The sequence below is a fragment of the Eptatretus burgeri genome, chromosome 12 (assembly GCF_056783735.1).
Source record: "Eptatretus burgeri isolate ZD-2024b chromosome 12, Ebu_testis_v1, whole genome shotgun sequence".
Lineage (NCBI taxonomy): Eukaryota > Metazoa > Chordata > Myxini > Myxiniformes > Myxinidae > Eptatretus > Eptatretus burgeri.
The window spans coordinates 3,985,389-3,996,304 of record NC_140972.1 but is presented as its reverse complement, the minus strand read 5'-3'; the positions used below and the strand labels follow the sequence as shown (position 1 = coordinate 3,996,304).

The window sequence follows — 10,916 nt, the reverse complement described above, 5'->3', positions numbered from 1 at the left end:
CAAACACCATTGAATTTTCCTTTGGAAGAGTGAACTGTGAAGTACCCAACCTGGATCCAGCAAACCTTAACCGAACTGTGTTCAATAGAGTAAGAGGATTTTGGGGTAGGGGTAACTTTGGTTGACAAAAATGTTAATTTTCTCTTTAAAAATTGATAGAACTCACTCAAATTTGCTGTTTTAATTAGCCATGGATACCATGTTCATATCACATTAAGAGAAATTAGTATTCTAATGCAGCATCTGCCTATGATAAGAAAAGTTCTAAAGGCCATCTTCAAAAAACGTTATTTTTAAGGCATTTTTCACAAAATTATGTACTTTTACGTGGTTTACTTCCACAAAGGCAATTTTTTTTTGTCATTTTACAATGCACTGATTGAATTCTTACATTTAGTTCACATTTATTTTTCATGAATGTGATTTTTTAATTTTTTTAGAAATTTTATTGACAATTGCTGTTTTATCAAATTTTTCAAATCTTCCTCAAACAAAAACGTCCGCCAAAATTTTTCGCAAGAGCTTATGAATTGCCAACATTGGTTTTCATGAACTGCAAACATATATCTAAACATCCTGGGGGTGTAAAATTTTATAGCAGAGGCTGTAAGGTCCAACCCTAAAACAGCCTCGTACACAGGTTGGCTCCCGGACTACCCCTTCCCCTTCTTGCTTTTTTACAGAGTATCAGGATGGACATCTAACTGTATTCTGGCATATCTTCGTTTACGTCATCACCGCTATTTCCACCATAAGACACCAGTTGTTTCATGATGCTGATGTTTTTTTTTACAACAATGTGAATGCACTTGTGAAAACAGTTTGTATTTTTTTAATTAATTTTTTATAACAGCATAAACCAGAATGAAATGTATTACAGTTTGCATTTTCTTTTGGACATTTCAAGTGGTGTTTAGAGAAAAATTAATGATTTTTGAGAAGTGAAAAAGTATGTACCATACTGTGTTTCACCATTCGTGGAGCCATTGATCAAATTCTCTGAATTCTTTGACCACCCGACATGTTCATTCTATGTATTTAAACACACTATATTGATAAGTACTAAGACAATGTGTGTAAACACACTATATTGATAAGTTGGCATTGATGAGTACCGATTCGTATTTTAAAAGATGATAAAATGAGAAAATAAATGTTTCACATGGACGTTAACAAATATTTCTAAATTTCAAGAATAAAAGATAAAATAACCAAATTGATGTTTTTGATATTGAAAATTGAATTTTGTTCGAAAAATATTGGGTGAAAGTGTCCCAAAGGTATTTTGTTAAAGCCACCTTCTGCCTGGCACGGTTTCTGTAGTTAAAAGCATCTCTCAAAATGAAGCATCATCACCGATTCATGGTATCATCTTGTAAGCCATGGTATAAGAGGGTAAGCAGTGTTGCTCATAATAAATGGTCTCATATTTCTTGGGTGAATGTCTACTTCAGTTGGAGAGGATAATATGTTTCCACCTCACCTTTATCAAAAAGTTTCGAGTTCTCCAGAAACTGCGCATTGTTCAAAGATCCTGACCATCCTTTGTCCGGGGATAAAAAAAAAAAGACAACTTGGAACTGTTGTCAATAAGTGCTTGGAATATGATAGACTTATCCTCATTAGGATTGAAATAATCATATTGTGCTTCATGTAGCGTGATGATTGCGTTGCAAGTCCTATCACCATCGATTCCAAGTGTTCACTGTGGTGAATGGTGAGGAGCTCGGGCCAAAGCTTACTCTAAATCGCATCACAGCAATTGATTGTAATTTTACAGACAGTTCATATTCCGACTCCAAAGAGGTGGCTTAAGATCTGCTATTCCACATTCGTCGACAGCTTTCATAAAGCAACAGACATCAGATGAATTAGTGGGATTGTCCTGCGTAGACAGGTAGATCCTCTTTCAACACACACAGACAAGGTACCGCTCAAACAACACAACATGCCTTTTGAAACACACAAATGAATCTGCAACAACCTGTGTGGCCCACGAAAAAGAAGTACAGACAAAGATAACAAAGTATAAAAAGGTGTTTTTTTTATTTAAATAGCATGCAGTGAAGGTTGGCACTACCAAGACGGTAGAGCCAAGCTTTTTTGTTGTTTGAATATTTTTTTGGAACAAGGCTGGAGAAAGGATGAAGGTGAGGGATGATATGTATCGATACTTGGATCAAAGGAGCGAAAACGAAGCACGTGCACTCAAAAAACAGGCACAAGCAACAAAATTAAATCGACGATCCCAGCCCCAGGGACAAGTAGGCCAAACTTTCCCAGGGACACAAATTCAAGATCTCAACACAAGCACGGTTTGGTGCAGGAAATTGGACGAAAACACGACCATCAGCACGGGAATGACAAATAAAGCAGTAAAAACACAACGTGTCTGGTCTGGGAAAAGTTCGTTTGGTTGAACAGGTGCGATGAATTAATGCAGAGCAACCAACACGTGGGGAGCAAACCGGAACCGGAAGTCCAATGTGTACGTGTTGAAAACATCATCCTGTTGTGCTTTGGTAATTTCATGAATCGAATGTGTGATCGTCGTCCTTCATCCAAATAACGTTGTTTTGATGATTAAAAGAAAAAAAAAGTTTAAAATATCCCCATAAAAATGTAGTCCGAGGGTGACAGGTGAGGTGAACAAGGTGGCCAAGCAAGTGGTCGATGTGTCCCGGTCCACGACCACTTGTCTGGGATGACGTCGTCCATGAACCGTCGCACGTTCGAAGCATCGGTGGCCGGGAGCCGAGTCTTCCTGGTTCAAGGTAATAAGTGAAAGATTTAATCGTTGTAGTTCAGGAACCATAAGCGGTAATTGTGGTGGTTGACTTTACCACTGATGTCGAAGTTTCCGCGTCAGAAAACATCAACTCGCCCACAAACCCAGGGAAATATTGTGGATTTGACAACAGCAATAACAATATCAACAACAAAACTTGATTTATTTCATATGCCATTTATAGTTTGCTTCGATCGTTCGACTTATGTACATCAGAAGTTAGAAAAGTACAAAGTAGCACAAGGACTTTATGGACAAAGTGTGTAAGAACCACAGGTTTCGGGTGTTCGTTTCATTGGTACAGTACGTATTATATAAACCTGGTGTTCGTTTAAGTTCTTAGGGTCCTGAGTTTTAGCTCCTGTTATTAAAATAACACCAGGTGGGTTGAATCGGCCTGTCATCCTTCCGAAGTGGGCAAAATGAGTTCCGGCTTACTGGAAACGGGGGCACTGCATCAGCAGCACAACCGTGCGCCCATCAATGATGCAACCAGCACCATAGGTTGCATACAAAATGATGATTAGTATTACAGGACATAAAAGCAAAACTAAATAATTTCCCACAGCACGAGGCAAATGGCAGGCTCATAATGTAACAACATGTCAATGGTAAAAATGGTCCCGTACTGAAGTTATCTTAGACAAACATGACCTGTTAACGAGAAGATTCTCTGAATATTTATTTTATGGGCGATGATTCCATGATGTGATGACTCACTTCTTGAGAGTATGCTTCTGTATCCATATTGTCCACCCAATGCATCCTCTCCTGCACTTCATCCGTCCCCACGCCCATCGTTTGTCCAAGTCTTCCTCTATCTTGGCCTTCAACTCTGCTGTTGGTGTTCTGGCCCAGAACTGATGACTCCACCCTCTGCTCTACCCAGCCTCTTCACTTTCTGCAGATCTGGATAAAATCACAAACTGGTCCAACACGTGGAATACGTCTTTCAATCCTGAGAAATCTCACACCATCACTATGTCTCTCCGAAATGATCGTCTGGGTACTCCCCTCCCCGCCCCCCCATCTACTTTCTCAACAATCCTCATGAAGTCCTTTTGTTTAAGCTTCTGGGTCTCACTATCTGCCATGATCTTTCCTAGGAAAGCCACATTTCCAAGTTGGCCTCCAAAGCCAGTTACCGACTGGGAATTCTCCGTCATGCAAAGTCCTTCCTTGACACACCTGAGCTCCTGACCACATACAAAGCTTTCCTCTGCAGCCTCCCCTCTGGGCTGGTGTTCCTGTCTCTCACCTTTCTTGGCTTCATGCTGTAGAAACCAAGGCATTTAGGATCATTGGTATCTCACAATGTGGCTGATTCTTTGGGTCTCTCACGCACCATGAGAGAGGTCAGGCAGGTCGGTGGTCCGTCTGTCTTTTACCGTCTCCTCTCTGGCCTCGCCCCCATTGCTCTGTCTGAGATATGTCCCCCCCTCCCCCATATTTCCGCAGGGTGCTCAAGGTCTGCCAGCAACCCCCTTGTGGTAAAACTACCAAAATCAAGAATCACTGCCCACCTTCACTCTTTCATTCCTCTGTTTTTTCCCACCTTTGGAACAAACTCCCATCCTCTCCTCAATCCCACTATTCCATCCAGGTTTTCAAAATAGCTGTTCAGCACCGTCTCTTATCTTCCCCTGTCCAAAACGACGATCTTTTTACCCCCTCTAATCCACCCCAAACCTACCTCCTTTAAATTCCCTGCTTTCCTTCCTGAATGTCCCAATCGTGTCCATCTTGTGTACCCTGCCCCATCCCTCTCTGTTCTACACATCTCCTCTTGTCTCTGCTCCACACTTTTTTCATTTGCTCTCTCTCCCCCTCATCTTCTGCAACCCTTGTTATATGTTCTGTGTGTTCACCCTCAAACGAGCCTTGACAGCATATACAAAAAAAAAAAATGCAAAGCATAGCATGATACTTGTGAAATCCAGAAAACAAATTTGACCTTAAAAAATATTAGGTTGTTGAATTAAATGACCAGACATGCAACTCCACTTCAAATCCCAAGTCAATCGGATGAAAATTGACAATCTTAGAAATCTGGCCTATGTTGACCTTTTGGCCTGTGTTGAACTAAAAAAACTAATTGGTGGTTAAATTCATTTTGGGTTCAATATCCTTTTCTTGACATGAATATTCTTTTCAAATTTCTAGTCAATCAGATGAAAATTGAGGATTTCAGAAATTTGAAGCATTTGTTGACCTTTGGCCTGTGTTGACTTTCTGACATCAAAAACAAGAAGTTTCTTGCTCATGACAAACTGTACCATGTGGTGAAGCTTCGTGAAAATCGGTTTAAGATTGTGACCTGCAGGCAACAAAATATAAAAATAAGCAAACACAAACCGACAAACAGAACAAACAAACAAGAAACAGACATTGTGCAGAGCACGATACATGCAAAATCCAGCCACTCTCTGAAGGTTGCCATGGATACATCAAATTGTCTTTCATTAACATTTAAATTGACAATCTTAATCAAAGCTCAGGTCAATCAGAGGAAAATTGATTATTTTTCAGATTGAAATTGATGATTTTAGAAGTTTGACCTTGAGTTAACCTTTGACATTTTGACCTCAAAAGTAGTTGGTTTCCCAATTCAGTGATGCGATATGCAATTGCTGTTTAACTTTCAAGTTAATGGGATGAAAACTGACGATTTTTCAGTTGAAAATTGATGATTTCAGATGTTTGTTTGACCTTGTGATCTCAAAAGTAGTTGATTTCCCAATTCAGTAATGCACAGTTTTGTTTTTGTATACGTTGTCGAGGCTCGTATGAGAGCTAACGCACAATGCACAGCAAGAGGGGAGAACAAAACGGTGGGGAACAGAGACATTGGGAGATCTGTGGAAGGGAGAGAAATGAGGTGGGGAACATGGGGTACACAAGATGGACATTACAGGGACTTTCAGGAAGGAAAGCAGGGAATTTTAAGGAGCTGGGTTTTGGATTTATTATCGGGGGTAGAAAAGATCGAGATTTTGGATGGGGGAAGATAAGAGGTGGTCGTGAACAGCTGTTTTGAAGGCCTGGAGGCAAGAATGGGATTGAAGAGAGTGGGAGTTTATTCCAAAGGTGGGAAAAAAGAGGAATGAAAGAGTGAAGGTGGGCAGTGATTCATGATTTTGGGGGTTTTACCAGAAGGGGGTTGTTGGCGGACCTTGAGCATCCTGCGGAAATATGGGGGGTACATATCGCAGACAGAGCGGGGGGGGGGGGGCGAGACCGGAAAGGAGACTGTAGAAGACAGAAAGACCACTGACCTGCCTGCAGTGAGAGGGTGAGACCCAAAGACTCTGCTTCATCGTGGGAGATACCAATGATCCAAAGTGCCTTGGTTTCTACAGCGTGAAGCCGAGAAAGGTGAGAGGCAGGAGCACCAGCCCAAAGGAGAGGGCAATACTCCATCAAGCTGTGGACGAAAGCTTTGTCTGTGGTCAGGAGCTCAGATGGGCCGAGGAAGGAGTTTGCACGATAGAGGATTCCCAGTGGGCGTCTGGCTTTGGAGGCCAGGTTGGAAATGGAGCTTTTGTCGTTGATCTTGTGACTATGTTGACGTTTTGTTCTATGTTGACCTAAAAATAATTGGATGGTTGAATTCAATGACCTGAAATGTAAATCCTCTTCAAATTTCAAGTCTATCAGATAAAAATTGACCATTTTAGAAATACCACCTTAGTTGTTGACCTTTTGGTCCATGTTGACCTCAAAAATAATTGGCTGGTTGAATTCAGTGACCTGAAATATAAATCCTCTTCAAAATTCAATTTAATGAAAATTGAGGATTTTAGAAATACCACCTTAGTTTTTGACCTTGGGCCAATGTTGACCTTTTGGTCGATGTTGACCTCAAATAATTGGCTGGATGAATTTCTTGACCTTCAATATAAATCCTCTTCAAATTTCAAGTCAATCGGATGAAAATTGAGGATCTTAGAAATCTCACCTAAGTTGTTGACCTTTGGCCGATGTTGACCTTTTGACGTCAAAAACAACAGGCTTCTTCCTTATGAGAAACTCTCCCATTTGATGAAGTTTCGTGAAGATCTGTTGAAAATTGTGATGTGTAGGCGATAGACAAACAGACAGACAGAATAACAAAATCTTGAATACTTGAAAAATCTTCGATTTTGCAAGTAACAAGAAAAAGACGTCGTGCAGAGCAGGATACTTGCAAAATCCACCCCGTCTGCAAAGGTTGCCATGGATACAAAAATTGTCCATTTCATCAAGAGTAAAATTGACAATCTCAAATCAAAGCTCAGGTCAATCGGATGAAAATTGATTATTTTTTAGATTGAAATAGATGTTTGCCCTTGTTGACCTTTGGATCTCAAAAATAGTTGGTCTCCTAATTCAGTAATGCACGATGCAATTATATGAAGATTGATGACTTTTCAGATAAAAATTGATGGTAAGTTAGACCCTGAGGTGACCTTTGACCTATTGACCTCAAATAGTTGGTTTCCCAATTCAGTGATGCAATATGCTAATCCTGTTCAACTTTCAAGTCAATTGGATGAAAAATGACAATGTTAGAAATTTGAACTCAAGAATCAATCTGCTTCTCAGTTGAGACTACCTCTACAACTCGGTAAAGTTTCATGATGATCGGTTTGGAATTGTGACCTGTCGGTGATAAACAGACAAACAGGCAGAATAACAAAATCGACCTGACCATTATACTTGAAAAATCTTCGATATTTGCAAGTAACAAACACCATTAATATAACAAAATACAACATTACAAACACTCTTGAGGTAAATGAAGATAAATGCCATTCTGACATTGTATGAGGAGCAGGAGCAGCTTCTTACAAATCAAAACTCAAAATCGTAATTGCATTGAGGTATTTATGAAAACTCCCACCCACCTTAGGATACCAGATGGGACCCCAAAACGTTCCACAGAAGGTTTGGTGGGGCGAGATCCAAAACTTAAGGAGTAGTTTGGGGATGGACAGACAGACACTCCTGCTATTGAATACAATGGAATAAAAGACCCCTTGTTTCGCTGATGGAAATACCAATCTTTGTTGGGATGGCTAATCAATAGGGCCAGAAGAAAAAGGATTCCAAGCAGTGCGGGGATAACCAGCATCGCAAATTGGTATTTGCAGTTTCGCCAAGTGTGCCTATGTAACCATAAAAAATAAAAACATTTCATGAGAAATATTTCCACGACTTCCCTGAATCCACCATAGTTGGATTTATTGAAATGCGTTAATCCGTTCTCAAGTTATAACATGATAGACAAACAGATAGACCTATATATATATATATATATGGTGTCCCCAAAAAATATTGTTTCGGCTGTGGAAATTCGCAATACACCATGAAGGGCCCGTAGGTAAGATATCTCGAAGTACATGTGTAGTTAGCCCCAAACCCGTTGTTTAGAGGGAATTTATGTGATCCATTCAGGCTGCGACGCTTTGAGATAGCCGTTTTTCTGTTCTATCTTTATTTTGAACCAACCACGTCTCAACCGCCATCACACAACCACACCTGCCTCTCAACAACCACGCCATCCTCACCACTCCGCCAGCAACCGTCAACATCTCCACGAACACAAAAGGGGAACAACAACAACTCCCACCCCGATTTCTCTGGTAAACAAGAATGACTGTTGGAAACTCAACTCCCGCCCCGATTTCTCTGGTGGAATGTTCCCCCCCCCCCCGCGTGCCGCGAAGGGAGGGCGGGGTTCAGGGGAAATAAAATGGCGCACAGAGGCACCGTCAGAGGAAGTCAGGTCAGGGCGGTCGGTGAGAGTGTCAGTATCAGTCGGCGGTTCATGGTCTTCTGCCCGTCTGGGTCTTGGCGAAGCGGTCCGTAGAGCGACCCGCTCGTTGGAGCTTGCAGTCGGTGGAGAGTCCGGACGTCGCGGAGGGGAGGCGGACTGGAGGTTCCGCTCTGCCAGCTGTGTCTCGCGGACCTGCCCGTTTCTAACAAGGAGTGCCGGAGAGAGCTCGCCCACCATCGCACCGCGAGGGTGCAGGTAACCTGCAACTGTCTCGTGGGACTCGTTCGGTCTGCCAAGGCCCAGACTCGTTCGTCTGCCCCCTTGTCTTTGAGGGTGTCCTTTTCTTTTGTTTTTGTATGGATCTTGTGGCGCCGTGTCTTGTAAAGTAGAACTGTATAAGTGTTGCCATGTGTACGCGTTAGTCGGTCGTATTACATTTGCTTTTTTGTGCATTATTGTTTTAATTGCTATATGTGTGCTCTCCATGTGTCATGTAAATAAGGTGCTTGCATGTTGAACTGTTCCCGTTTCGCTTTGTCTTTTCTCCATTGACTCTCCTTCCTGCTTCACGTAAAGGGTTCGTAGCGGGTGCAAGATCCCGGTAATTAATCTGAACCGTCAAAGTCGACGATAACACCGCTCGGTTATCCCAATAGTACGGAACGGGCCGTCCAAGCGGCTCGTGTCTGGAGTCGACCTGCGGCGAGGTACGATCGCCTGGTTTACCATCCGCGTGGGTACTTAGGTAGGTCGAGTTTGGCGAACAACCCTATCCTGCGCGTGTGGCCGATTGGCACGATTGTGGTGGGGTCGAAAGGCCCACCCGTGACTGGCTCCGGGCGATAGTTCCCGGAGGGTCACGACTGAATTGTCCGTCCGGTGGGCGACGTGCCGCGATTCGAGTCACGTGGCCGTTCGTGCGCCGGCGGGCGCGAATTCGCAACAATATACAACTTTTCATCTGTAAAGAGGATGGTCATAACATGTATTTTGAAAAAAGATATATGGCTAGATAGAAAGCTGAAAGGTTGAAGTTTATTGCACCAATGTCAAAATTGCCACCAAAATTTAAATTTTGGTATAGAATCGTCGTTTTCTTTTAGACCACATGTTCGACGTAGGCTCCACATTGTCCGATCACTGCCTGCAAACGCGTTGTCATGTTCTCCATCACTTTGGGAAACGTTTCCTGAGGAATGTTCTTGATTTCTCGGTGGATGTTTTCCTTCAGCTGATCAAGAGTCTGAGGCCTAGTGTTTCCATCAATCCTGTCCTTGAGATACCCCCACAAGAAGAAGTCTGGAGGAGTAAGGTCAGGGGAATACGGTGGCCACTCAACATCTTCGTAGAGGGAGATAAAGCAGCCCTCAAAATGTTGGTTGAGAAAACGCCTTGTTTCCCTGGCTGTATGGGGCGGTGCCCCATCCTGCTGAAACCACTGGGTTCTCATCTGGATCAGGTTGTTTCTCCTACGGGCCTGAGTACGGAGCTCAGGCAGATGGAATTCCTGAATCATTTCACGATAGTTCCTCTGGTTTACCATGCAAGTGCGTCTCTGGTCATCTTCAAAGAAGTATGGACCAATTATCCCATATCAACCAACCGCCACCCACATGGTGACTTTGAGAACAGATCGAGGGACCAGTTCAGTTGATGCATTACCAGGATTTTCAGTTCCCCAGTACCAAAAGTTTTGCTTGTTTACCTCCCCGGACAAGTGAGAATGGCATTCGTCCATCATGTGAAGTTTTTTTGAGGAAGTCTACATCTTCCTCCAACTTTCCTGAGAACCAATTTGCAAAGTCTAGTCGTTTGCATTTCTGTTAATCAGTAAGCACCGTTTCCGTTTGAATTTTGTATGGAAAGGCATGAATGTCTTGGCGAAGGATCCTCTGAACGGTGCTCTTATGAATGTTTGTCTTGGCAGAAAGTCGTCAAATCGATTTTTTTTGGACTCTGAATTTCCTGTCTCTTGTTGGCCTGTCTCACCATTTCCACATTTTCTTCACTACGACCTGTCCTTCCGACCACTGTGACCCTTGTGAAGGTCACAGATGGTTCCCACATTGGTAAACTTTGCGATGGTGCACTTTGTTGTCCGAAAGTTTGGTGCTTGGCGCAAGTGGATACCGAAATGTCTCGAGTAAAGACGTTGCACCTGTATGACACTTTTCGTCTGGTGCCAAAGTTCAACAATTTTCGTCCGTTGTTGTACGGTCAGTCTTGGCATTTTTCTGGCACTTGCTTGGTATCAAAATAAACTTCAGGGTCTCTGCAACAAGAAATGAAGCATTAGTGACAAAACTACTGCTTTTTTTTTTTTTTTTAGGATCAAATGAAGCATTTTAAAAGTTGTATATTTTTTTGGGA

The 10,916-nt window shown here is 42.4% G+C and overlaps 1 long non-coding RNA gene across 2 annotated transcripts in view; it reads left to right on the top strand.

The window, feature by feature from the left end:
* Positions 1 to 2,508: 2,508 nt before the first annotated feature.
* Positions 2,509 to 10,916, top strand: part of LOC147015004 (uncharacterized) — a 46,843-nt gene continuing 38,435 nt past the window's right edge. Inside the window, exon 1 of one of the 2 annotated variants that reach the window (XR_015050186.1) lies at positions 2,509 to 2,774. This is a non-coding gene — a long non-coding RNA (uncharacterized LOC147015004). The remainder of the gene's footprint in view (positions 2,775 to 10,916) is intronic. The other variant, XR_015050187.1, reaches the window with a different exon arrangement.